Source organism: Elephas maximus, chromosome 3 (genome assembly GCF_024166365.1).
Source record: "Elephas maximus indicus isolate mEleMax1 chromosome 3, mEleMax1 primary haplotype, whole genome shotgun sequence".
In the NCBI taxonomy this organism is placed as follows: Eukaryota; Metazoa; Chordata; class Mammalia; order Proboscidea; family Elephantidae; genus Elephas; species Elephas maximus.
This window is the reverse complement of record NC_064821.1, coordinates 200,450,599-200,476,195: the sequence shown is the minus strand read 5'-3', so window position 1 is coordinate 200,476,195 and position 25,597 is coordinate 200,450,599. Positions and strand designations below refer to the sequence as shown.

Sequence of the window (25,597 nt, the reverse complement as noted above, 5' to 3'; positions counted from 1 at the left end):
GCGCAGCCGCAAGGCCGTCCAGGAGGCGCGCCGACCGGCCCAGGGCACCGGCGTTGGCGCGGCGTCGCAGCCGGGCCAGCGGCGACGCGCCCACAGCCGCCGTCAGGATGGCCGAGCGGTCTAAGGCGCTGCGTTCAGGTCGCAGTCTCCCCTGGAGGCGTGGGTTCGAATCCCACTCCTGACAAGACAACCTTTTGGCAACAGCCACCTACTGTCCCCAGCCTTCACCACACGCGTCTCTGCCCTTTACTGGGCGACTGTCCACGCTCGGGCCGTGCAATCCTTCTGCCTCTCCAGCCTCCAGCCCGTGGCCCCACCCCGCTCCGACACCCTAACTTGTCAGGCACATCCCTGACAGCTAGGATGCTCCAGCGCCTTGAACCCCTCTAGTAACTGCCTTTCCGGCCAGCCCCAGCCCAACTGCCCACCATGAAACGCACCCCTCCTACCTGCCTGCCCCCGCATCCGCGCGGTTTCTCGACTTCCCATCACAGCTACCTCCTCTCTCTTACCCCTGTCCTCTCTCTGCCCTCGCCCTTTCCCTCTTCCCTCTGTCTTTCACCTCTCCCTCTCCCTCTCCCTCTCCCTCTCCCTCTCCCTCTCCCTCTCCCTCTCCCTCTCCCTCTCCCTCTCCCTCTCCCTCTCCCTCTCCCTCTCCCTCTCCCTCTCCCTCTCTCTCTGTCTTTGTCAGGCCCCGATTACCCGACAAGCAAGGTAGGCACACGGGTCCAATTGTTAGGCTTCCCACCAATCTGCAGCTCACGATCTCACCGCTCTCCCACCGCAGCAAGGATGTGGTGAAGCCCACGTGAAACCGCTCACCACAGAGTAGGGAGCGAATACAGTGGAGCCCGCCCGTGCGCGCGACCCTGGCTCAACGCAAGCCGCTGCTCACCGGCCTTCCTGGTTAATCCGCCCCTGGTCTTTAGCCCCGTTTGCCTCCGTGTGTCTGTGGGCTCCATCTGGCCCGTGCGGAAAGCCCTCCCCGGTGGTCCTCCACCTTCTGCCCGCTGAACAGCAGCAACTCGCTTTTGCCCTGCGCTGCTGCAAGCAGCACCACACCACCCAAAACCTTGGCCATCATCCCGCCCTTTCCACACCAGCCTCCTGCCCATTCCTCTCTCCCGCCCCGAATCCCCTTCCCACTAACACCCGCTGCGCCCTCTCTTCAGCCCGTGGTCTCCGCGCTTGTTGAGTTTGGGGACCTTGCCTCCCCACACCGGCCATGCCGCTGCATTTTCAGCCCCACCACCGGCTGGCGAGGAGAAGCCAGAGCCGGGCACAGGGCCCGGTCCACCTCGGGCGTGCCACATCCCAGTTCCACGCGGGTAGCCGCTGCCTGGGAGCAGACCCACCGCGCCAACGACCTCTCTGCTGCCGAAGAGCTCTTTCGATGGGTGGGCCGGCTCCCGCTCCACAACCCACCCCCTCCAGCACAGCATCCTAAGGAGTGCGGCTGGCCGGAGGACGGAGGGCGGAAGGCAGGCTCAGACCGCTGTGGCCACTTTGTCCGACGTCCCGCCGCTGGCAGGCAGCCGCCACAGGAGGATGCAGGCGTCCCGCTCCCTTGCTCCCGGACTTCCTGTGCCCACACCCCCAAGCACGGGTGAGAAAACTGGCCGCCCAAGGGGGTCCTGGGGGTGCATGCCGGGGGTCGCCGCCGGGACAGCTGTGAGCACCTCTGCGCGCCACAGGCCACCTGGCCTGGCTGGGATTGGCGCTGGCCGACCAGGCTCCTTCGGGCTCTAGGCTTCCTCCCAGCCACGGGATGGGCAGGGACTACCTCTCTCCCTCCGCCTCCGTCCAGGACCCTCCACACGCCTGGCACCTGCCTCTCTTCCACGTCGGTCGCCCAGACCCCCTCCCTTGCCCGCCCGTCCCGCGCACCCGCACCAGGCCGCCGGCCCCAGGCTGGCCGCCGCCGCCTGCCTAGCTCTAGGGGAGCAGAGAGACAGACGCCCCGGCCAGGTAGTGAGCAGCGTCCTGAGCCCAGCGGCGGGCCAGCGAAGACAGGGCAGGGGCACAGGCTGGAGCCAGCCGCCCGGACGCCGGCAGCGCATGGGTGGTTCAGTGGTAGAATTCTCGCCTGCCACGCGGGAGGCCCGGGTTCGATTCCCGGCCCATGCAGTCCCCTGTCCCCTTTTGGTCGCTCTGCCCCAATTCACACCGCCGACTGCTCAGTGCTTGCTCTGCTCTGCTCTGGCTCTCCTACTACACTCGGGGCAACTCTCCCAGAGCCCTGGGGCTCCGCTCCCACCTGCGGCCCAGCAGTGTGCCAGTGCCCTGCGCCTCTCCCACACCCTGGGGCCGAAAGCACACCGCGCTCCGGCGCCGACCTCCAGTGGCCTCTACCCCAACACTTCTCCCGGGCAGCCACCCTTTTCTCTTCATCACCCTGACGAAACCTTAGCCACACGTTTCACTTCACAGAGGACCACCGTGCAACATGCCTCTTCCCATCTCACCACCCTTCCTGGCCACGCTCCCAAAATGACACCATCCTTGCTGGACCATTACCAAGGAAGTCGCACGGCCGGATCCATACTCGGAAAAGCAACGCATTACGCTCCCCTACCATGTCCTGGTCATCATCGCGCACGAGAAAATGAAAGTCATGTCAGTACAGTCACTTTAGCCCACTCCTCCACAACACAGTGGTAAACACGCCCCTTCCTTGCCCGCCTCCCCCTTACCACGATCCAAACTTTTGGCCAAAGGTCACTGGAGGCCTCTGTTGCTCGGGCCTCTTTCAATCTCCACTGAGTCCCCCGTCCCACCCCACCGCACCCCACGGTGCCCCAAACGCGCACCTAACGCACTCCCGTGTCCTGACAAAGGGACGTTTAAGCCTCTGGGCCAGTCGCGCGCCCTAAGACCTCACGGCCTTTTCCAGACGTTTTTCTCTCTTCCCTTCTCTTCTAATCTCTCTCTGCGTGTCTCTCTGTGTGTCTGTCTGTTTCTCGCTCCCTCTTCTGTCTGTCCGTCTCTGTCTCTATCTCTGTCTCCCTCTCTGTCTCCCGGTCCCTGTCTCACGCTGGCTCTCTCTCGACAGCACCCTTGCCCCCAATCAACCTCCCACTCTTTAGGTTGAGTGACTTCAGGCACAGCACCGCGGGCAACCTTGTCTGGCCGGGTCCAGTCTCATGACGTGCCCTTGGATCTGGGTGGGACCTAAGCCCACCCTCCCAACACTCCCCCCACCCCCGCCCCCCAGCTAGCCATCTAGTGGTCCTTCCAGCCTCCGCCTGACCCGCCACCACAGACCTCTATCACACGAACACCTTGCCTTGCCCTGATGACGCACATCCACCGGGCTGGCCACCCCCGGCATCCCCAGGGTCGCTCCCGCCCCTCCCATGTCCCCACCCTCATCTCCACACTGGCCTGGCATAATGCTCCGAAGCCCCCAAGCCTCTGCAGCGCCGGCACCTGACTGGGCGGCCGCACTCGCTACGCCCCCTCCTGCCCTAGGGCGGCTTGGACACTCTGACATCTGGACTCCTTCTCCCACCTGCCAGCACTCAGGACACGTCTGTCCCCTCTTTTGGGTTTCCCTCACCTTTCCCTGTCCTTTGTGTCGTGCCACCCGAACAACCAGCCAGCTTCCTCCACTGCGGTCATCTATCCACAACTCACAAAACAGGGGCAGGAAGGAAGTGCCTGGGGTGACAGTAAGCTTCTCTATGATCACACGGGTTCCTGCTCACAAGGCTATGCCTTTCCATGCCTGGCCTTCTACTGCCCTGACATTCCAAGCCGCTGAGAAGCCCGCGGAGTGCAGTTCTACTCTCAGACACATGGGGTCGCCAGGAGTCAGAATCCACCCCATCGCCCTTTTCAAAAGCCATCTCTTTCTTCAAATCCCGTCAACGGCCACCCCAAGGGATGAAGTTATGCTCATGCCGCAACAGGCATGAACCTTGAAGACATTCGCCGAGTCAGGTAAACCAGACCCAAAACAACAAACGTTGTATGATTTTACTTTCGTCGCGTCTGTATAACAGGTAACTTCCCAGACCAACAAAGGAGAATAGACGTTTCCCGGGGTAGCCGGGAAGGGGAAACAGGAGGCCCTCATTATGTGGGGACAGGGTTGGTTTGGGAATGACTAAAAAAAAAAAAAAAAAAAGTGGAAATGGATATTCGTGGCGGTTAGAAAAGACGGCGAACGTCCTTAAAGCCACTGAATTCTGCACTCAGAAATGGTGAAAATGGTATATTCTGTCTTAAGTATACTTTCACCACAATTAAAGACAGAGAGAGAGGGAAGGGGAGGTGAGTGGGAAGAGAACCACGAAGATACCCAAGGAACGACTGTCTGGCGTGAGGCTTGTGCGTTTCCTTGCGTGCAAACTTGATTTCTAAGAAAAAGAGTCTTGAAGCAAATATTAGACCCTCTCTGTCCGCAGGCCTTGCAAGACGCGGATGACTGCCGTCTGCCATCTACCAGGCGCGGCATCATCGATGAGTTAACAAGAGGGACGCTCGGGGTGGAAGGAGGGATGGACACCGGGATAGATATGTGGTAAGGCAGGAGTGGGATAAAATGCATGGGTCGTACAATCCGGGGGGCGGGAGTAGGGGTGTTCTCCGTCAATTTCTGTCCACGCTGAGATCTGTTGGCGCCTTGCTAATACCGTCGTGTTAGAGAGTCGGGGAAGGCTACCTGCTGCCACCGCCCCTCAGCCGTTGGGCATGTCCATTTCCCCGACGGCCCCCGGTCTCACATTCCTCTCTCCCCCTTACTCTCATCCCCCCCCTCCGACCCCACCCGGACCCCCCAGCTGGCCGGGCATTCCCAGATTCCCCTTTCACGTTCTTCTGTCTCCCGGCCGCCGTCGCCCTGCTCAGGGTCTGGGCCTTCACAAGCTTGGCTCCCCCAGCCCAGGTCTGGCCTGGTAGCTGAGCCAAATGCAAGCACGCGCCAGGGCGCGCGCTGGCAGCAGCGAGGACGCGGGCTCCGCTCCTGGCCACCGCCGGCCAGAGGCTGTCCTGGCCTGTGGGCTTTGGGGCTGACAGATGCCAGAGAACGCGAGCGCCAGCGCCGGCGCCAGCGCCAGCGCCAGCGCCAGCGCCAGCGCCAGCGCCAGGGCGGACGAGCAAGTAGGCCTGTGGTGGGCGAGCGGGTCGAAAAGGATCGGATGGCATTGGTGGCGGCAGCGGGCCAGGCGGTGTGCTGGGCCTGCAAGCGTTGGCTAAAAGGCAGGTGTGGAGGGTGGTGCGCGGCAAGTTGTTTGTGGGCAGAGAGGAAGAAGAACGGCTTCCCTGACCGGGAATCGAACCCGGGCCGCGGCGGTGAGAGCGCCGAATCCTAACCACTAGACCACCAGGGAGCGTCGGGCCACCCGTCCTGCCTGCGCCACCTGCACTCAGCGCCTCCGCACCCCTCGGCCCCAGCCGTGGACCTTGCTCCGGCCTCCAGTCGCCCGGCCCGGCCTCCCCTCGCACTCCGCGCCCTTTTCTCTTGCTCGCAGCACCCCCAAAACGCTGGGCGCCTCCTTCCTTCTCCCACACATACACACCGAGCCAAGTGCCGACTCCGTCAGCCATACCTGGCAAGACGGCCCTGGGCTGGGCCTCTGGCAAAAAGTCAGCCCACTGCGTTGGCCGGGAATCGAACCCGGGTCAACTGCTTGGAAGGCAGCTATGCTCACCACTATACCACCAACGCCGCACGGCCCGGACGAGCCCAAGATGCCGCGCGGAACTCGCACCAGCGTGCTGCCGCCGCCGCCGCCGCCCCCGCCCGCCGCCGGGCGCAGACCCTTCTCGACGCCTGGCTCACCCGTCCGCGGCTCCGGGCCCTCACAGCACCACCAGCCGCCGCCCGGCGCCAGCCGAGCCCCGCCGCTCTCCACACGCCCCCGCCCCGCCCTCCTCCGCCCCGCCGCTGGGGGGCGCTCTCCCGCTCGCTTCCTCCGGCCTCCCGCCCGCAGCGGGGCGCTCCAGGGCGCGCGGCCCCCCACCCCCGGCCCTGAGCTCCCGGCTGCGGCCTGCCCCCCGGGGCACGCCTGCTCCACACCTCCGGCTCGCCAAGCCCCTTCCATTCTCCGCCACGTCGCGGCCGCTCGGCGACGCTCGGCTAGGCCACAGCCGGCACCGAGACGGTGCACATCTCCGACAGGCCGCTCTCCACCTGGCACCTGGGAGCCGGAGTCGCTGGGCGGCGGTCGGCGACCCTGAGCCGGGGGGCGGAAGACACCCATCCGCTGGGGACGGGCCGCTCATCAAGCGCTGCCGGGACCCGAGAAGGCTGCTGTGGCTGGCGGGCGACCAGGCGCCTTGGCCAGGAGGATTGGAAGGGAAGGTGGGCGGAGGGTGGGCTGTGCCCCGCAGAGGATGACGCCAAGGGCCCAGGTGGAGCGCGGAGGGCAGGGCAGGGCGGGGCAGGGCAGGGCAGGGCATTGCGCCGGCCACTGGGTCTGAGAGCGGGCGCCGGGTGCGTGGCGGCAGAGGCCAAAAAGGGCGTCTGCCTCCCCGTCGGGGAATCGAACCCCGGTCTCCCGCGTGACAGGCGGGGATACTCACCACTATACTAACGAGGACGGCGGTGGCCGTCCGGGGTGCAGAACGTTCTCCCGCCGCCGCCGCTGCACACCACGCCGACTCCGACGCCGACGCCGACGCCTCTTCCTGCCCCCTGCTCGCTGCATGCTCGGCGACAGAGCGCGCCCCGCCCACCTCCATCCTCGCCGTCCACGCAGCCTGGCACCCGGGCCGGGCCCGGGGGATACCGAAGCTCCGCGTGCGCGGCGGCCGCTTCCCTCCACGGCGGCGAAAGCGCCGGGAGAAAGAAAGGGGATCGAGCGGGCAGAAAACGTCTGCGAGGAGGAGGAGGCATTGGTGGGCGCGAGAGCTGACGTGAGGACGGAGGCCGGGGCAGCGGCTGGCGGGGCGCGGGGGACGGTGCGTGGGGGAGTTGGCCGGGCACCTCGCCGGGTCGGCCGGCCTTGGTGGCGCTCGGCTCCGAGCCTTCGCGCGCGCCGTCCGTCCGTCCGTCCGTCCGTCCGTCGGTCGCGCAGCCGCAAGGCCGTCCAGGAGGCGCGCCGACCGGCCCAGGGCACCGGCGTTGGCGCGGCGTCGCAGCCGGGCCAGCGGCGACGCGCCCACAGCCGCCGTCAGGATGGCCGAGCGGTCTAAGGCGCTGCGTTCAGGTCGCAGTCTCCCCTGGAGGCGTGGGTTCGAATCCCACTCCTGACAAGACAACCTTTTGGCAACAGCCACCTACTGTCCCCAGCCTTCACCACACGCGTCTCTGCCCTTTACTGGGCGACTGTCCACGCTCGGGCCGTGCAATCCTTCTGCCTCTCCAGCCTCCAGCCCGTGGCCCCACCCCGCTCCGACACCCTAACTTGTCAGGCACATCCCTGACAGCTAGGATGCTCCAGCGCCTTGAACCCCTCTAGTAACTGCCTTTCCGGCCAGCCCCAGCCCAACTGCCCACCATGAAACGCACCCCTCCTACCTGCCTGCCCCCGCATCCGCGCGGTTTCTCGACTTCCCATCACAGCTACCTCCTCTCTCTTACCCCTGTCCTCTCTCTGCCCTCGCCCTTTCCCTCTTCCCTCTGTCTTTCACCTCTCCCTCTCCCTCTCCCTCTCCCTCTCCCTCTCCCTCTCCCTCTCCCTCTCCCTCTCCCTCTCTCTCTGTCTTTGTCAGGCCCCGATTACCCGACAAGCAAGGTAGGCACACGGGTCCAATTGTTAGGCTTCCCACCAATCTGCAGCTCACGATCTCACCGCTCTCCCACCGCAGCAAGGATGTGGTGAAGCCCACGTGAAACCGCTCACCACAGAGTAGGGAGCGAATACAGTGGAGCCCGCCCGTGCGCGCGACCCTGGCTCAACGCAAGCCGCTGCTCACCGGCCTTCCTGGTTAATCCGCCCCTGGTCTTTAGCCCCGTTTGCCTGCGTGTGTCTGTGGGCTCCATCTGGCCCGTGCGGAAAGCCCTCCCCGGTGGTCCTCCACCTTCTGCCCGCTGAACAGCAGCAACTCGCTTTTGCCCTGCGCTGCTGCAAGCAGCACCACACCACCCAAAACCTTGGCCATCATCCCGGCCTTTCCACACCAGCCTCCTGCCCATTCCTCTCTCCCGCCCCGAATCCCCTTCCCGCTAACACCCGCTGCGCCCTCTCTTCAGCCCGTGGTCTCCGCGCTTGTTGAGTTTGGGGACCTTGCCTCCCCACACCGGCCATGCCGCTGCATTTTCAGCCCCACCACCGGCTGGCGAGGAGAAGCCAGAGCCGGGCACAGGGCCCGGTCCACCTCGGGCGTGCCACATCCCAGTTCCACGCGGGTAGCCGCTGCCTGGGAGCAGACCCACCGCGCCAACGACCTCTCTGCTGCCGAAGAGCTCTTTCGATGGGTCGGCCGGCTCCCGCTCCACAACCCACCCCCTCCAGCACAGCATCCTAAGGAGTGCGGCTGGCCGGAGGACGGAGGGCGGAAGGCAGGCTCAGACCGCTGTGGCCACTTTGTCCGACGTCCCGCCGCTGGCAGGCAGCCGCCACAGGAGGATGCAGGCGTCCCGCTCCCTTGCTCCCGGACTTCCTGTGCCCACACCCCCAAGCACGGGTGAGAAAACTGGCCGCCCAAGGGGGTCCTGGGGGTGCATGCCGGGGGTCGCCGCCGGGACAGCTGTGAGCACCTCTGCGCGCCACAGGCCACCTGGCCTGGCTGGGATTGGCGCTGGCCGACCAGGCTCCTTCGGGCTCTAGGCTTCCTCCCAGCCACGGGATGGGCAGGGACTACCTCTCTCCCTCCGCCTCCGTCCAGGACCCTCCACACGCCTGGCACCTGCCTCTCTTCCACGTCGGTCGCCCAGACCCCCTCCCTTGCCCGCCCGTCCCGCCCACCCGCACCAGGCCGCCGGCCCCAGGCTGGCCGCCGCCGCCTGCCTAGCTCTAGGGGAGCAGAGAGACAGACGCCCCGGCCAGGTAGTGAGCAGCGTCCTGAGCCCAGCGGCGGGCCAGCGAAGACAGGGCAGGGGCACAGGCTGGAGCCAGCCGCCCGGACGCCGGCAGCGCATGGGTGGTTCAGTGGTAGAATTCTCGCCTGCCACGCGGGAGGCCCGGGTTCGATTCCCGGCCCATGCAGTCCCCTGTCCCCTTTTGGTCGCTCTGCCCCAATTCACACCGCCGACTGCTCAGTGCTTGCTCTGCTCTGCTCTGGCTCTCCTACTACACTCGGGGCAACTCTCCCAGAGCCCTGGGGCTCCGCTCCCACCTGCGGCCCAGCAGTGTGCCAGTGCCCTGCGCCTCTCCCACACCCTGGGGCCGAAAGCACACCGCGCTCCGGCGCCGACCTCCAGTGGCCTCTACCCCAACACTTCTCCCGGGCAGCCACCCTTTTCTCTTCATCACCCTGACGAAACCTTAGCCACACGTTTCACTTCACAGAGGACCACCGTGCAACATGCCTCTTCCCATCTCACCACCCTTCCTGGCCACGCTCCCAAAATGACACCATCCTTGCTGGACCATTACCAAGGAAGTCGCACGGCCGGATCCATACTCGGAAAAGCAACGCATTACGCTCCCCTACCATGTCCTGGTCATCATCGCGCACGAGAAAATGAAAGTCATGTCAGTACAGTCACTTTAGCCCACTCCTCCACAACACAGTGGTAAACACGCCCCTTCCTTGCCCGCCTCCCCCTTACCACGATCCAAACTTTTGGCCAAAGGTCACTGGAGGCCTCTGTTGCTCGGGCCTCTTTCAATCTCCACTGAGTCCCCCGTCCCACCCCACCGCACCCCACGGTGCCCCAAACGCGCACCTAACGCACTCCCGTGTCCTGACAAAGGGACGTTTAAGCCTCTGGGCCAGTCGCGCGCCCTAAGACCTCACGCCTTTTCCAGACGTTTTTCTCTCTTCCCTTCTCTTCTAATCTCTCTCTGCGTGTCTCTCTGTGTGTCTGTCTGTTTCTCGCTCCCTCTTCTGTCTGTCCGTCTCTGTCTCTATCTCTGTCTCCCTCTCTGTCTCCCGGTCCCTGTCTCACGCTGGCTCTCTCTCGACAGCACCCTTGCCCCCAATCAACCTCCCACTCTTTAGGTTGAGTGACTTCAGGCACAGCACCGCGGGCAACCTTGTCTGGCCGGGTCCAGTCTCATGACGTGCCCTTGGATCTGGGTGGGACCTAAGCCCACCCTCCCAACACTCCCCCCACCCCCGCCCCCCAGCTAGCCATCTAGTGGTCCTTCCAGCCTCCGCCTGACCCGCCACCACAGACCTCTATCACACGAACACCTTGCCTTGCCCTGATGACGCACATCCACCGGGCTGGCCACCCCCGGCATCCCCAGGGTCGCTCCCGCCCCTCCCATGTCCCCACCCTCATCTCCACACTGGCCTGGCATAATGCTCCGAAGCCCCCAAGCCTCTGCAGCGCCGGCACCTGACTGGGCGGCCGCACTCGCTACGCCCCCTCCTGCCCTAGGGCGGCTTGGACACTCTGACATCTGGACTCCTTCTCCCACCTGCCAGCACTCAGGACACGTCTGTCCCCTCTTTTGGGTTTCCCTCACCTTTCCCTGTCCTTGGTGTCGTGCCACCCGAACAACCAGCCAGCTTCCTCCACTGCGGTCATCTATCCACAACTCACAAAACAGGGGCAGGAAGGAAGTGCCTGGGGTGACAGTAAGCTTCTCTATGATCACACGGGTTCCTGCTCACAAGGCTATGCCTTTCCATGCCTGGCCTTCTACTGCCCTGACATTCCAAGCCGCTGAGAAGCCCGCGGAGTGCAGTTCTACTCTCAGACACATGGGGTCGCCAGGAGTCAGAATCCACCCCATCGCCCTTTTCAAAAGCCATCTCTTTCTTCAAATCCCGTCAACGGCCACCCCAAGGGATGAAGTTATGCTCATGCCGCAACAGGCATGAACCTTGAAGACATTCGCCGAGTCAGGTAAACCAGACCCAAAACAACAAACGTTGTATGATTTTACTTTCGTCGCGTCTGTATAACAGGTAACTTCCCAGACCAACAAAGGAGAATAGACGTTTCCCGGGGTAGCCGGGAAGGGGAAACAGGAGGCCCTCATTATGTGGGGACAGGGTTGGTTTGGGAATGACTAAAAAAAAAAAAAAAAAAAGTGGAAATGGATATTCGTGGCGGTTAGAAAAGACGGCGAACGTCCTTAAAGCCACTGAATTCTGCACTCAGAAATGGTGAAAATGGTATATTCTGTCTTAAGTATACTTTCACCACAATTAAAGACAGAGAGAGAGGGAAGGGGAGGTGAGTGGGAAGAGAACCACGAAGATACCCAAGGAACGACTGTCTGGCGTGAGGCTTGTGCGTTTCCTTGCGTGCAAACTTGATTTCTAAGAAAAAGAGTCTTGAAGCAAATATTAGACCCTCTCTGTCCGCAGGCCTTGCAAGACGCGGATGACTGCCGTCTGCCATCTACCAGGCGCGGCATCATCGATGAGTTAACAAGAGGGACGCTCGGGGTGGAAGGAGGGATGGACACCGGGATAGATATGTGGTAAGGCAGGAGTGGGATAAAATGCATGGGTCGTACAATCCGGGGGGCGGGAGTAGGGGTGTTCTCCGTCAATTTCTGTCCACGCTGAGATCTGTTGGCGCCTTGCTAATACCGTCGTGTTAGAGAGTCGGGGAAGGCTACCTGCTGCCACCGCCCCTCAGCCGTTGGGCATGTCCATTTCCCCGACGGCCCCCGGTCTCACATTCCTCTCTCCCCCTTACTCTCATCCCCCCCCTCCGACCCCACCCGGACCCCCCAGCTGGCCGGGCATTCCCAGATTCCCCTTTCACGTTCTTCTGTCTCCCGGCCGCCGTCGCCCTGCTCAGGGTCTGGGCCTTCACAAGCTTGGCTCCCCCAGCCCAGGTCTGGCCTGGTAGCTGAGCCAAATGCAAGCACGCGCCAGGGCGCGCGCTGGCAGCAGCGAGGACGCGGGCTCCGCTCCTGGCCACCGCCGGCCAGAGGCTGTCCTGGCCTGTGGGCTTTGGGGCTGACAGATGCCAGAGAACGCGAGCGCCAGCGCCGGCGCCAGCGCCAGCGCCAGCGCCAGCGCCAGCGCCAGGGCGGACGAGCAAGTAGGCCTGTGGTGGGCGAGCGGGTCGAAAAGGATCGGATGGCATTGGTGGCGGCAGCGGGCCAGGCGGTGTGCTGGGCCTGCAAGCGTTGGCTAAAAGGCAGGTGTGGAGGGAGGTGCGCGGCAAGTTGTTTGTGGGCAGAGAGGAAGAAGAACGGCTTCCCTGACCGGGAATCGAACCCGGGCCGCGGCGGTGAGAGCGCCGAATCCTAACCACTAGACCACCAGGGAGCGTCGGGCCACCCGTCCTGCCTGCGCCACCTGCACTCAGCGCCTCCGCACCCCTCGGCCCCAGCCGTGGACCTTGCTCCGGCCTCCAGTCGCCCGGCCCGGCCTCCCCTCGCACTCCGCGCCCTTTTCTCTTGCTCGCAGCACCCCCAAAACGCTGGGCGCCTCCTTCCTTCTCCCACACATACACACCGAGCCAAGTGCCGACTCCGTCAGCCATACCTGGCAAGACGGCCCTGGGCTGGGCCTCTGGCAAAAAGTCAGCCCACTGCGTTGGCCGGGAATCGAACCCGGGTCAACTGCTTGGAAGGCAGCTATGCTCACCACTATACCACCAACGCCGCACGGCCCGGACGAGCCCAAGATGCCGCGCGGAACTCGCACCAGCGTGCTGCCGCCGCCGCCGCCGCCCGCCGCCGGGCGCAGACCCTTCTCGACGCCTGGCTCACCCGTCCGCGGCTCCGGGCCCTCACAGCACCACCAGCCGCCGCCCGGCGCCAGCCGAGCCCCGCCGCTCTCCACACGCCCCCGCCCCGCCCTCCTCCGCCCCGCCGCTGGGGGGCGCTCTCCCGCTCGCTTCCTCCGGCCTCCCGCCCGCAGCGGGGCGCTCCAGGGCGCGCGGCCCCCCACCCCCGGCCCTGAGCTCCCGGCTGCGGCCTGCCCCCCGGGGCACGCCTGCTCCACACCTCCGGCTCGCCAAGCCCCTTCCATTCTCCGCCACGTCGCGGCCGCTCGGCGACGCTCGGCTAGGCCACAGCCGGCACCGAGACGGTGCACATCTCCGACAGGCCGCTCTCCACCTGGCACCTGGGAGCCGGAGTCGCTGGGCGGCGGTCGGCGACCCTGAGCCGGGGGGCGGAAGACACCCATCCGCTGGGGACGGGCCGCTCATCAAGCGCTGCCGGGACCCGAGAAGGCTGCTGTGGCTGGCGGGCGACCAGGCGCCTTGGCCAGGAGGATTGGAAGGGAAGGTGGGCGGAGGGTGGGCTGTGCCCCGCAGAGGATGACGCCAAGGGCCCAGGTGGAGCGCGGAGGGCAGGGCAGGGCGGGGCAGGGCAGGGCAGGGCATTGCGCCGGCCACTGGGTCTGAGAGCGGGCGCCGGGTGCGTGGCGGCAGAGGCCAAAAAGGGCGTCTGCCTCCCCGTCGGGGAATCGAACCCCGGTCTCCCGCGTGACAGGCGGGGATACTCACCACTATACTAACGAGGACGGCGGTGGCCGTCCGGGGTGCAGAACGCTCTCCCGCCGCCGCCGCTGCACACCACGCCGACTCCGACGCCGACGCCGACGCCTCTTCCTGCCCCCTGCTCGCTGCATGCTCGGCGACAGAGCGCGCCCCGCCCACCTCCATCCTCGCCGTCCACGCAGCCTGGCACCCGGGCCGGGCCCGGGGGATACCGAAGCTCCGCGTGCGCGGCGGCCGCTTCCCTCCACGGCGGCGAAAGCGCCGGGAGAAAGAAAGGGGATCGAGCGGGCAGAAAACGTCTGCGAGGAGGAGGAGGCATTGGTGGGCGCGAGAGCTGACGTGAGGACGGAGGCCGGGGCAGCGGCTGGCGGGGCCCGGGGGACGGTGCGTGGGGGAGTTGGCCGGGCACCTCGCCGGGTCGGCCGGCCTTGGTGGCGCTCGGCTCCGAGCCTTCGCGCGCGCCGTCCGTCCGTCCGTCCGTCCGTCCGTCCGTCCGTCCGTCGGTCGCGCAGCCGCAAGGCCGTCCAGGAGGCGCGCCGACCGGCCCAGGGCACCGGCGTTGGCGCGGCGTCGCAGCCGGGCCAGCGGCGACGCGCCCACAGCCGCCGTCAGGATGGCCGAGCGGTCTAAGGCGCTGCGTTCAGGTCGCAGTCTCCCCTGGAGGCGTGGGTTCGAATCCCACTCCTGACAAGACAACCTTTTGGCAACAGCCACCTACTGTCCCCAGCCTTCACCACACGCGTCTCTGCCCTTTACTGGGCGACTGTCCACGCTCGGGCCGTGCAATCCTTCTGCCTCTCCAGCCTCCAGCCCGTGGCCCCACCCCGCTCCGACACCCTAACTTGTCAGGCACATCCCTGACAGCTAGGATGCTCCAGCGCCTTGAACCCCTCTGGTAACTGCCTTTCCGGCCAGCCCCAGCCCAACTGCCCACCATGAAACTCACCCCTCCTACCTGCCTGCCCCCGCATCCGCGCGGTTTCTCGACTTCCCATCACAGCTACCTCCTCTCTCTTACCCCGTCCTCTCTCTGCCCTCGCCCTTTCCCTCTTCCCTCTGTCTTTCACCTCTCCCTCTCCCTCTCCCTCTCCCTCTCCCTCTCCCTCTCCCTCTCTCTCTGTCTTTGTCAGGCCCCGATTACCCAACAAGCAAGGTAGGCACACGGGTCCAATTGTTAGGCTTCCCACCAATCTGCAGCTCACGATCTCACCGCTCTCCCACCGCAGCAAGGATGTGGTGAAGCCCACGTGAAACCGCTCACCACAGAGTAGGGAGCGAATACAGTGGAGCCCGCCCGTGCGCGCGACCCTGGCTCAACGCAAGCCGCTGCTCACCGGCCTTCCTGGTTAATCCGCCCCTGGTCTTTAGCCCCGTTTGCCTGCGTGTGTCTGTGGGCTCCATCTGGCCCGTGCGGAAAGCCCTCCCCGGTGGTCCTCCACCTTCTGCCCGCTGAACAGCAGCAACTCGCTTTTGCCCTGCGCTGCTGCAAGCAGCACCACACCACCCAAAACCTTGGCCATCATCCCGGCCTTTCCACACCAGCCTCCTGCCCATTCCTCTCTCCCGCCCCGAATCCCCTTCCCGCTAACACCCGCTGCGCCCTCTCTTCAGCCCGTGGTCTCCGCGCTTGTTGAGTTTGGGGACCTTGCCTCCCCACACCGGCCATGCCGCTGCATTTTCAGCCCCACCACCGGCTGGCGAGGAGAAGCCAGAGCCGGGCACAGGGCCCGGTCCACCTCGGGCGTGCCACATCCCAGTTCCACGCGGGTAGCCGCTGCCTGGGAGCAGACCCACTGCGCCAACGACCTCTCTGCTGCCGAAGAGCTCTTTCGATGGGTCGGCCGGCTCCCGCTCCACAACCCACCCCCTCCAGCACAGCATCCTAAGGAGTGCGGCTGGCCGGAGGACGGAGGGCGGAAGGCAGGCTCAGACCGCTGTGGCCACTTTGTCCGACGTCCCGCCGCTGGCAGGCAGCCGCCACAGGAGGATGCAGGCGTCCCGCTCCCTTGCTCCCGGACTTCCTGTGCCCACACCCCCAAGCACGGGCGAGAAAACTGGCCGCCCAAGGGGGTCCTGGGGGTGCATGCCGGGGGTCGCCGCCGGGACAGCTGTGAGCACCTCTGCGCGCCACAGGCCACCTGGCCTGGCTGGGATTGGTGCTGGCCGACCAGGCTCCTTCGGGCTCTAGGCTTCCTCCCAGCCACGGGATGGGCAGGGACTACCTCTCTCCCTCCGCCTCCGTCCAGGACCCTCGACACGCCTGGCACCTGCCTCTCTTCCACGTCGGTCGCCCAGACCCCTTCCCTTGCCCGCCCGTCCCGCCCACCCGCACCAGGCCGCCGGCCCCAGGCTGGCCGCCGCCGCCTGCCTAGCTCTAGGGGAGCAGAGAGACAGACGCCCCGGCCAGGTAGTGAGCAGCGTCCTGAGCCCAGCGGCGGGCCAGCGAAGACAGGGCAGGGGCACAGGCTGGAGCCAGCCGCCCGGACGCCGGCAGCGCATGGGTGGTTCAGTGGTAGAATTCTCGCCTGCCACGCGGGAGGCCCGGGTTCGATTCCCGGCCCATGCAGTCCCCTGTCCCCTTTTGGTCGCTCTGCCCCAATTCACGCCGCCGACTGCTCAGTGCTTGCTCTGCTCTGCTCTGGCTCTCCTACTACACTCGGGGCAACTCTCCCAGAGCCCTGGGGCTCCGCTCCCACCTGCGGCCCAGCAGTGTGCCAGTGCCCTGCGCCTCTCCCACACCCTGGGGCCGAAAGCACACCGCGCTCCGGCGCCGACCTCCAGTGGCCTCTACCCCAACACTTCTCCCGGGCAGCCACCCTTTTCTCTTCATCACCCTGACGAAACCTTAGCCACACGTTTCACTTCACAGAGGACCACCGTGCAACATGCCTCTTCCCATCTCACCACCCTTCCTGGCCACGCTCCCAAAATGACACCATCCTTGCTGGACCATTACCAAGGAAGTCGCACGGCCGGATCCATACTCGGAAAAGCAACGCATTACGCTCCCCTACCGTGTCCTGGTCATCATCGCGCACGAGAAAATGAAAGTCCTGTCAGTGCAGTCACTTTAGCCCACTCCTCCACAACACAGTGGTAAACACGCCCCTTCCTTGCCCGCCTCCCCCTTACCACGATCCAAACTTTTGGCCAAAGGTCACTGGAGGCCTCTGTTGCTCGGGCCTCTTTCAATCTCCACTGAGTCCCCCGTCCCACCCCACCGCACCCCACGGTGCCCCAAACGCGCACCTAACGCACTCCCGTGTCCTGACAAAGGGACGTTTAAGCCTCTGGGCCAGTCGCGCGCCCTAAGACCTCACGGCCTTTTCCAGACGTTTTTCTCTCTTCCCTTCTCTTCTAATCTCTCTCTGCGTGTCTCTCTGTGTGTCTGTCTGTTTCTCGCGCCCTCTTCTGTCTGTCCGTCTCTGTCTCTATCTCTGTCTCCCTCTCTGTCTCCCGGTCCCTGTCTCACGCTGGCTCTCTCTCGACAGCACCCTTGCCCCCAATCAACCTCCCACTCTTTAGGTTGACTGACTTCAGGCACAGCACCGCGGGCAACCTTGTCTGGCCGGGTCCAGTCTCATGACGTGCCCTTGGATCTGGGTGGGACCTAAGCCCACCCTCCCAACACTCCCCCCCCCCCCGCCCCCCAGCTAGCCATCTAGTGGTCCTTCCAGCCTCCGCCTGACCCGCCACCACAGACCTCTATCACACGAACACCTTGCCTTGCCCTGATGACGCACATCCACCGGGCTGGCCACCCCCGGCATCCCCAGGGTCGCTCCCGCCCCTCCCTTGTCCCCACCCTCATCTCCACACTGGCCTGGCATAATGCTCCGAAGCCCCCAAGCCTCTGCAGCGCCGGCACCTGACTGGGCGGCCGCACTCGCTACGCGCCCTCCTGCCCTAGGGCGGCTTGGACACTCTGACATCTGGACTCCTTCTTCCACCTGCCAGCACTCAGGACACGTCTGTCCCCTCTTTTGGGTTTCCCTCACCTTTCCCTGTCCTTTGTGTCGTGCCACCCGAACAACCAGCCAGCTTCCTCCACTGCGGTCATCTATCCACAACTCACAAAACAGGGACAGGAAGGAAGTGCCTGGGGTGACAGTAAGCTTCTCTATGATCACACGGGTTCCTGCTCACAAGGCTATGCCTTTCCATGCCTGGCCTTCTACTGCCCTGACATTCCAAGCCGCTGAGAAGCCCGCGGAGTGCAGTTCTACTCTCAGACACATGGGGTCGCCAGGAGTCAGAATCCACCCCATCGCCCTTTTCAAAAGCCATCTCTTTCTTCAAATCCCGTGAACGGCCACCCCAAGGGATGAAGTTATGCTCATGCCGCAACAGGCATGAACCTTGAAGACATTCGCCGAGTCAAGTAAACCAGACCCAAAACAACAAACGTTGTATGATTTTACTTTCGTCGCGTCTGTATAACAGGTAACTTCCCAGACCAACAAAGGAGAATAGACGTTTCCCGGGGTAGCCGGGAAGGGGAAACAGGAGGCCCTCATTATGTGGGGACAGGGTTGGTTTGGGAATGACTAAAAAAAAAAAAAAAAGTGGAAATGGATATTCGTGGCGGTTAGAAAAGACGGCGAACGTCCTTAAAGCCACTGAATTCTGCACTCAGAAATGGTGAAAATGGTATATTCTGTCTTAAGTATACTTTCACCACAATTAAAGACAGAGAGAGAGGGAAGGGGAGGTGAGTGGGAAGAGAACCACGAAGATACCCAAGGAACGACTGTCTGGCGTGAGGCTTGTGCGTTTCCTTGCGTGCAAACTTGATTTCTAAGAAAAAGAGTCTTGAAGCAAATATTAGACCCTCTCTGTCCGCAGGCCTTGCAAGACGCGGATGACTGCCGTCTGCCATCTACCAGGCGCGGCATCATCGATGAGTTAACAAGAGGGACGCTCGGGGTGGAAGGAGGGATGGACACCGGGATAGATATGTGGTAAGGCAGGAGTGGGATAAAATGCATGGGTCGTACAATCCGGGGGGCGGGAGTAGGGGTGTTCTCCGTCAATTTCTGTCCACGCTGAGATCTGTTGGCGCCTTGCTAATACCGTCGTGTTAGAGAGTCGGGGAAGGCTACCTGCTGCCACCGCCCCTCAGCCGTTGGGCATGTCCATTTCCCCGACGGCCCCCGGTCTCACATTCCTCTCTCCCCCTTACTCTCATCCCCCCCTCCGACCCCACCCGGACCCCCCAGCTGGCCGGGCATTCCCAGATTCCCCTTTCACGTTCTTCTGTCTCCCGGCCGCCGTCGCCCTGCTCAGGGTCTGGGCCTTCACAAGCTTGGCTCCCCCAGCCCAGGTCTGGCCTGGTAGCTGAGCCAAATGCAAGCACGCGCCAGGGCGCGCGCTGGCAGCAGCGAGGACGCGGGCTCCGCTCCTGGCCACCGCCGGCCAGAGGCTGTCCTGGCCTGTGGGCTTTGGGGCTGACAGATGCCAGAGAACGCGAGCGCCTGCGCCAGCGCCAGCGCCAGGGCGGACGAGCAAGTAGGCCTGTGGTGGGCGAGCGGGTCGAAAAGGATCGGATGGCATTGGTGGCGGCAGCGGGCCAGGCGGTGTGCTGGGCCTGCAAGCGTTGGCTAAAAGGCAGGTGTGGAGGGAGGTGCGCGGCAAGTTGTTTGTGGGCAGAGAGGAAGAAGAACGGCTTCCCTGACCGGGAATCGAACCCGGGCCGCGGCGGTGAGAGCGCCGAATCCTAACCACTAGACCACCAGGGAGCGTCGGGCCACCCGTCCTGCCTGCGCCACCTGCACTCAGCGCCTCCGCACCCCTCGGCCCCAGCCGTGGACCTTGCTCCGGCCTCCAGTCGCCCGGCCCGGCCTCCCCTCGCACTCCGCGCCCTTTTCTCTTGCTCGCAGCACCCCCAAAACGCTGGGCGCCTCCTTCCTTCTCCCACACATACACACCGAGCCAAGTGCCGACTCCGTCAGCCATACCTGGCAAGACGGCCCTGGGCTGGGCCTCTGGCAAAAAGTCAGCCCACTGCGTTGGCCGGGAATCGAACCCGGGTCAACTGCTTGGAAGGCAGCTATGCTCACCACTATACCACCAACGCCGCACGGCCCAGACGAGCCCAAGATGCCGCGCGGAACTCGCACCAGCGTGCTGCCGCCGCCGCCGCCGCCCGCCGCCGGGCGCAGACCCTTCTCGACGCCTGGCTCACCCGTCCGCGGCTCCGGGCCCTCACAGCACCACCAGCCGCCGCCCGGCGCCAGCCGAGCCCCGCCGCTCTCCACACGCCCCCGCCCCGCCCTCCTCCGCCCCGCCGCTGGGGGGCGCTCTCCCGCTCGCTTCCTCCGGCCTCCCGCCCGCAGCGGGGCGCTCCAGGGCGCGCGGCCCCCCACCCCCGGCCCTGAGCTCCCGGCTGCGGCCTGCCCCCGGGGCACGCCTGCTCCACACCTCCGGCTCGCCAAGCCCCTTCCATTCTCCGCCACGTCGCGGCCGCTCGGCGACGCTCGGCTAGGCCACAGCCGGCACCGAGACGGTGCACATCTCCGACAGGCCGCTCTCCACCTGGCACCTGGGAGCCGGAGTCGCTGGGCGGCGGTCGGCGACCCTGAGCCGGGGGGCGGAAGACACCCATCCGCTGGGGACGGGCCGCTCCTCAAGCGCTGCCGGGACCCGAGAAGGCTGCTGTGGCTGGCGGGCGACCAGGCGCCTTGGCCAGGAGGATTGGAAGGGAAGGTGGGCGGAGGGTGGGCTGTGCCCCGCAGAGGATGACGCCAAGGGCCCAGGTGGAGCGCGGAGGGCAGGGCAGGGCGGGGCAGGGCAGGGCAGGGCATTGCGCCGGCCACTGGGTCTGAGAGCGGGCGCCGGGTGCGTGGCGGCAGAGGCCAAAAAGGGCGTCTGCCTCCCCGTCGGGGAATCGAACCCCGGTCTCCCGCGTGACAGGCGGGGATACTCACCACTATACTAACGAGGACGGCGGTGGCCGTCCGGGGTGCAGAACGCTCTCCCGCCGCCGCCGCTGCACACCACGCCGACTCCGACGCCGACGCCGACGCCTCTTCCTGCCCCCTGCTCGCTGCATGCTCGGCGACAGAGCGCGCCCCGCCCACCTCCATCCTCGCCGTCCACGCAGCCTGGCACCCGGGCCGGGCCCGGGGGATACCGAAGCTCCGCGTGCGCGGCGGCCGCTTCCCTCCACGGCGGCGAAAGCGCCGGGAGAAAGAAAGGGGATCGAGCGGGCAGAAAACGTCTGCGAGGAGGAGGAGGCATTGGTGGGCGCGAGAGCTGACGTGAGGACGGAGGCCGGGGCAGCGGCTGGCGGGGCCCGGGGGACGGTGCGTGGGGGAGTTGGCCGGGCACCTCGCCGGGTCGGCCGGCCTTGGTGGCGCTCGGCTCCGAGCCTTCGCGCGCGCCGTCCGTCCGTCCGTCCGTCCGTCCGTCCGTCCGTCGGTCGCGCAGCCGCAAGGCCGTCCAGGAGGCGCGCCGACCGGCCCAGGGCACCGGCGTTGGCGCGGCGTCGCAGCCGGGCCAGCGGCGACGCGCCCACAGCCGCCGTCAGGATGGCCGAGCGGTCTAAGGCGCTGCGTTCAGGTCGCAGTCTCCCCTGGAGGCGTGGGTTCGAATCCCACTCCTGACAAGACAACCTTTTGGCAACAGCCACCTACTGTCCCCAGCCTTCACCACACGCGTCTCTGCCCTTTACTGGGCGACTGTCCACGCTCGGGCCGTGCAATCCTTCTGCCTCTCCAGCCTCCAGCCCGTGGCCCCACCCCGCTCCGACACCCTAACTTGTCAGGCACATCCCTGACAGCTAGGATGCTCCAGCGCCTTGAACCCCTCTGGTAACTGCCTTTCCGGCCAGCCCCAGCCCAACTGCCCACCATGAAACTCACCCCTCCTACCTGCCTGCCCCCGCATCCGCGCGGTTTCTCGACTTCCCATCACAGCTACCTCCTCTCTCTTACCCCGTCCTCTCTCTGCCCTCGCCCTTTCCCTCTTCCCTCTGTCTTTCACCTCTCCCTCTCCCTCTCCCTCTCCCTCTCCCTCTCCCTCTCCCTCTCTCTCTGTCTTTGTCAGGCCCCGATTACCCAACAAGCAAGGTAGGCACACGGGTCCAATTGTTAGGCTTCCCACCAATCTGCAGCTCACGATCTCACCGCTCTCCCACCGCAGCAAGGATGTGGTGAAGCCCACGTGAAACCGCTCACCACAGAGTAGGGAGCGAATACAGTGGAGCCCGCCCGTGCGCGCGACCCTGGCTCAACGCAAGCCGCTGCTCACCGGCCTTCCTGGTTAATCCGCCCCTGGTCTTTAGCCCCGTTTGCCTGCGTGTGTCTGTGGGCTCCATCTGGCCCGTGCGGAAAGCCCTCCCCGGTGGTCCTCCACCTTCTGCCCGCTGAACAGCAGCAACTCGCTTTTGCCCTGCGCTGCTGCAAGCAGCACCACACCACCCAAAACCTTGGCCATCATCCCGGCCTTTCCACACCAGCCTCCTGCCCATTCCTCTCTCCCGCCCCGAATCCCCTTCCCGCTAACACCCGCTGCGCCCTCTCTTCAGCCCGTGGTCTCCGCGCTTGTTGAGTTTGGGGACCTTGCCTCCCCACACCGGCCATGCCGCTGCATTTTCAGCCCCACCACCGGCTGGCGAGGAGAAGCCAGAGCCGGGCACAGGGCCCGGTCCACCTCGGGCGTGCCACATCCCAGTTCCACGCGGGTAGCCGCTGCCTGGGAGCAGACCCACTGCGCCAACGACCTCTCTGCTGCCGAAGAGCTCTTTCGATGGGTCGGCCGGCTCCCGCTCCACAACCCACCCCCTCCAGCACAGCATCCTAAGGAGTGCGGCTGGCCGGAGGACGGAGGGCGGAAGGCAGGCTCAGACCGCTGTGGCCACTTTGTCCGACGTCCCGCCGCTGGCAGGCAGCCGCCACAGGAGGATGCAGGCGTCCCGCTCCCTTGCTCCCGGACTTCCTGTGCCCACACCCCCAAGCACGGGCGAGAAAACTGGCCGCCCAAGGGGGTCCTGGGGGTGCATGCCGGGGGTCGCCGCCGGGACAGCTGTGAGCACCTCTGCGCGCCACAGGCCACCTGGCCTGGCTGGGATTGGCGCTGGCCGACCAGGCTCCTTCGGGCTCTAGGCTTCCTCCCAGCCACGGGATGGGCAGGGACTACCTCTCTCCCTCCGCCTCCGTCCAGGACCCTCGACACGCCTGGCACCTGCCTCTCTTCCACGTCGGTCGCCCAGACCCCTTCCCTTGCCCGCCCGTCCCGCCCACCCGCACCAGGCCGCCGGCCCCAGGCTGGCCGCCGCCGCCTGCCTAGCTCTAGGGGAGCAGAGAGACAGACGCCCCGGCCAGGTAGTGAGCAGCGTCCTGAGCCCAGCGGCGGGCCAGCGAAGACAGGGCAGGGGCACAGGCTGGAGCCAGCCGCCCGGACGCCGGCAGCGCATGGGTGGTTCAGTGGTAGAATTCTCGCCTGCCACGCGGGAGGCCCGGGTTCGATTCCCGGCCCATGCAGTCCCCTGTCCCCTTTTGGTCGCTCTGCCCCAATTCACGCCGCCGACTGCTCAGTGCTTGCTCTGCTCTGCTCTGGCTCTCCTACTACACTCGGGGCAACTCTCCCAGAGCCCTGGGGCTCCGCTCCCACCTGCGGCCCAGCAGTGTGCCAGTGCCCTGCGCCTCTCCCACACCCTGGGGCCGAAAGCACACCGCGCTCCGGCGCCGACCTCCAGTGGCCTCTACCCCAACACTTCTCCCGGGCAGCCACCCTTTTCTCTTCATCACCCTGACGAAACCTTAGCCACACGTTTCACTTCACAGAGGACCACCGTGCAACATGCCTCTTCCCATCTCACCACCCTTCCTGGCCACGCTCCCAAAATGACACCATCCTTGCTGGACCATTACCAAGGAAGTCGCACGGCCGGATCCATACTCGGAAAAGCAACGCATTACGCTCCCCTACCGTGTCCTGGTCATCATCGCGCACGAGAAAATGAAAGTCCTGTCAGTGCAGTCACTTTAGCCCACTCCTCCACAACACAGTGGTAAACACGCCCCTTCCTTGCCCGCCTCCCCCTTACCACGATCCAAACTTTTGGCCAAAGGTCACTGGAGGCCTCTGTTGCTCGGGCCTCTTTCAATCTCCACTGAGTCCCCCGTCCCACCCCACCGCACCCCACGGTGCCCCAAACGCGCACCTAACGCACTCCCGTGTCCTGACAAAGGGACGTTTAAGCCTCTGGGCCAGTCGCGCGCCCTAAGACCTCACGGCCTTTTCCAGACGTTTTTCTCTCTTCCCTTCTCTTCTAATCTCTCTCTGCGTGTCTCTCTGTGTGTCTGTCTGTTTCTCGCGCCCTCTTCTGTCTGTCCGTCTCTGTCTCTATCTCTGTCTCCCTCTCTGTCTCCCGGTCCCTGTCTCACGCTGGCTCTCTCTCGACAGCACCCTTGCCCCCAATCAACCTCCCACTCTTTAGGTTGACTGACTTCAGGCACAGCACCGCGGGCAACCTTGTCTGGCCGGGTCCAGTCTCATGACGTGCCCTTGGATCTGGGTGGGACCTAAGCCCACCCTCCCAACACTCCCCCCCCCCGCCCCCCAGCTAGCCATCTAGTGGTCCTTCCAGCCTCCGCCTGACCCGCCACCACAGACCTCTATCACACGAACACCTTGCCTTGCCCTGATGACGCACATCCACCGGGCTGGCCACCCCCGGCATCCCCAGGGTCGCTCCCGCCCCTCCCATGTCCCCACCCTCATCTCCACACTGGCCTGGCATAATGCTCCGAAGCCCCCAAGCCTCTGCAGCGCCGGCACCTGACTGGGCGGCCGCACTCGCTACGCGCCCTCCTGCCCTAGGGCGGCTTGGACACTCTGACATCTGGACTCCTTCTTCCACCTGCCAGCACTCAGGACACGTCTGTCCCCTCTTTTGGGTTTCCCTCACCTTTCCCTGTCCTTTGTGTCGTGCCACCCGAACAACCAGCCAGCTTCCTCCACTGCGGTCATCTATCCACAACTCACAAAACAGGGACAGGAAGGAAGTGCCTGGGGTGACAGTAAGCTTCTCTATGATCACACGGGTTCCTGCTCACAAGGCTATGCCTTTCCATGCCTGGCCTTCTACTGCCCTGACATTCCAAGCCGCTGAGAAGCCCGCGGAGTGCAGTTCTACTCTCAGACACATGGGGTCGCCAGGAGTCAGAATCCACCCCATCGCCCTTTTCAAAAGCCATCTCTTTCTTCAAATCCCGTGAACGGCCACCCCAAGGGATGAAGTTATGCTCATGCCGCAACAGGCATGAACCTTGAAGACATTCGCCGAGTCAAGTAAACCAGACCCAAAACAACAAACGTTGTATGATTTTACTTTCGTCGCGTCTGTATAACAGGTAACTTCCCAGACCGACAAAGGAGAATAGACGTTTCCCGGGGTAGCCGGGAAGGGGAAACAGGAGGCCCTCATTATGTGGGGACAGGGTTGGTTTGGGAATGACTAAAAAAAAAAAAAAAAGTGGAAATGGATATTCGTGGCGGTTAGAAAAGACGGCGAACGTCCTTAAAGCCACTGAATTCTGCACTCAGAAATGGTGAAAATGGTATATTCTGTCTTAAGTATACTTTCACCACAATTAAAGACAGAGAGAGAGGGAAGGGGAGGTGAGTGGGAAGAGAACCACGAAGATACCCAAGGAACGACTGTCTGGCGTGAGGCTTGTGCGTTTCCTTGCGTGCAAACTTGATTTCTAAGAAAAAGAGTCTTGAAGCAAATATTAGACCCTCTCTGTCCGCAGGCCTTGCAAGACGCGGATGACTGCCGTCTGCCATCTACCAGGCGCGGCATCATCGATGAGTTAACAAGAGGGACGCTCGGGGTGGAAGGAGGGATGGACACCGGGATAGATATGTGGTAAGGCAGGAGTGGGATAAAATGCATGGGTCGTACAATCCGGGGGGCGGGAGTAGGGGTGTTCTCCGTCAATTTCTGTCCACGCTGAGATCTGTTGGCGCCTTGCTAATACCGTCGTGTTAGAGAGTCGGGGAAGGCTACCTGCTGCCACCGCCCCTCAGCCGTTGGGCATGTCCATTTCCCCGACGGCCCCCGGTCTCACATTCCTCTCTCCCCCTTACTCTCATCCCCCCCTCCGACCCCAC

General features: G+C 64.6%; 17 non-coding genes across 17 annotated transcripts; 8 read left to right on the top strand and 9 right to left on the bottom strand.

Annotated features, from left to right (window-relative positions):
• The first annotated feature begins 101 nt into the window (after positions 1–101).
• Positions 102–184, top strand: TRNAL-CAG (transfer RNA leucine (anticodon CAG)). The gene has a single exon. It is a non-coding gene; the product is annotated as a tRNA-Leu (tRNA).
• Positions 185–2,056: 1,872 nt separating this feature from the next.
• Positions 2,057–2,127, top strand: TRNAG-GCC (transfer RNA glycine (anticodon GCC)). Its single transcript has one exon. It is a non-coding gene; the product is annotated as a tRNA-Gly (tRNA).
• Positions 2,128–5,261: 3,134 nt separating this feature from the next.
• On the bottom strand, positions 5,262–5,333 carry TRNAE-CUC (transfer RNA glutamic acid (anticodon CUC)). The gene has a single exon. It is a non-coding gene; the product is annotated as a tRNA-Glu (tRNA).
• A 266-nt stretch (positions 5,334–5,599) lies between these two features.
• TRNAG-UCC (transfer RNA glycine (anticodon UCC)) lies at positions 5,600–5,671 on the bottom strand. Its single transcript has one exon. It is a non-coding gene; the product is annotated as a tRNA-Gly (tRNA).
• Positions 5,672–6,473: 802 nt separating this feature from the next.
• Positions 6,474–6,545, bottom strand: TRNAD-GUC (transfer RNA aspartic acid (anticodon GUC)). Its single transcript has one exon. It is a non-coding gene; the product is annotated as a tRNA-Asp (tRNA).
• A 572-nt stretch (positions 6,546–7,117) lies between these two features.
• TRNAL-CAG (transfer RNA leucine (anticodon CAG)) lies at positions 7,118–7,200 on the top strand. The gene has a single exon. It is a non-coding gene; the product is annotated as a tRNA-Leu (tRNA).
• Positions 7,201–9,024: 1,824 nt separating this feature from the next.
• TRNAG-GCC (transfer RNA glycine (anticodon GCC)) lies at positions 9,025–9,095 on the top strand. The gene has a single exon. It is a non-coding gene; the product is annotated as a tRNA-Gly (tRNA).
• Positions 9,096–12,222: 3,127 nt separating this feature from the next.
• Positions 12,223–12,294, bottom strand: TRNAE-CUC (transfer RNA glutamic acid (anticodon CUC)). The gene has a single exon. It is a non-coding gene; the product is annotated as a tRNA-Glu (tRNA).
• Positions 12,295–12,560: 266 nt separating this feature from the next.
• Positions 12,561–12,632, bottom strand: TRNAG-UCC (transfer RNA glycine (anticodon UCC)). Its single transcript has one exon. It is a non-coding gene; the product is annotated as a tRNA-Gly (tRNA).
• A 796-nt stretch (positions 12,633–13,428) lies between these two features.
• Positions 13,429–13,500, bottom strand: TRNAD-GUC (transfer RNA aspartic acid (anticodon GUC)). The gene has a single exon. It is a non-coding gene; the product is annotated as a tRNA-Asp (tRNA).
• A 584-nt stretch (positions 13,501–14,084) lies between these two features.
• Positions 14,085–14,167, top strand: TRNAL-CAG (transfer RNA leucine (anticodon CAG)). The gene has a single exon. It is a non-coding gene; the product is annotated as a tRNA-Leu (tRNA).
• A 1,805-nt stretch (positions 14,168–15,972) lies between these two features.
• On the top strand, positions 15,973–16,043 carry TRNAG-GCC (transfer RNA glycine (anticodon GCC)). Its single transcript has one exon. It is a non-coding gene; the product is annotated as a tRNA-Gly (tRNA).
• Positions 16,044–19,143: 3,100 nt separating this feature from the next.
• TRNAE-CUC (transfer RNA glutamic acid (anticodon CUC)) lies at positions 19,144–19,215 on the bottom strand. Its single transcript has one exon. It is a non-coding gene; the product is annotated as a tRNA-Glu (tRNA).
• A 266-nt stretch (positions 19,216–19,481) lies between these two features.
• Positions 19,482–19,553, bottom strand: TRNAG-UCC (transfer RNA glycine (anticodon UCC)). The gene has a single exon. It is a non-coding gene; the product is annotated as a tRNA-Gly (tRNA).
• A 795-nt stretch (positions 19,554–20,348) lies between these two features.
• TRNAD-GUC (transfer RNA aspartic acid (anticodon GUC)) lies at positions 20,349–20,420 on the bottom strand. Its single transcript has one exon. It is a non-coding gene; the product is annotated as a tRNA-Asp (tRNA).
• Positions 20,421–21,000: 580 nt separating this feature from the next.
• Positions 21,001–21,083, top strand: TRNAL-CAG (transfer RNA leucine (anticodon CAG)). The gene has a single exon. It is a non-coding gene; the product is annotated as a tRNA-Leu (tRNA).
• A 1,805-nt stretch (positions 21,084–22,888) lies between these two features.
• On the top strand, positions 22,889–22,959 carry TRNAG-GCC (transfer RNA glycine (anticodon GCC)). The gene has a single exon. It is a non-coding gene; the product is annotated as a tRNA-Gly (tRNA).
• The last annotated feature ends 2,638 nt before the right edge of the window (positions 22,960–25,597 follow it).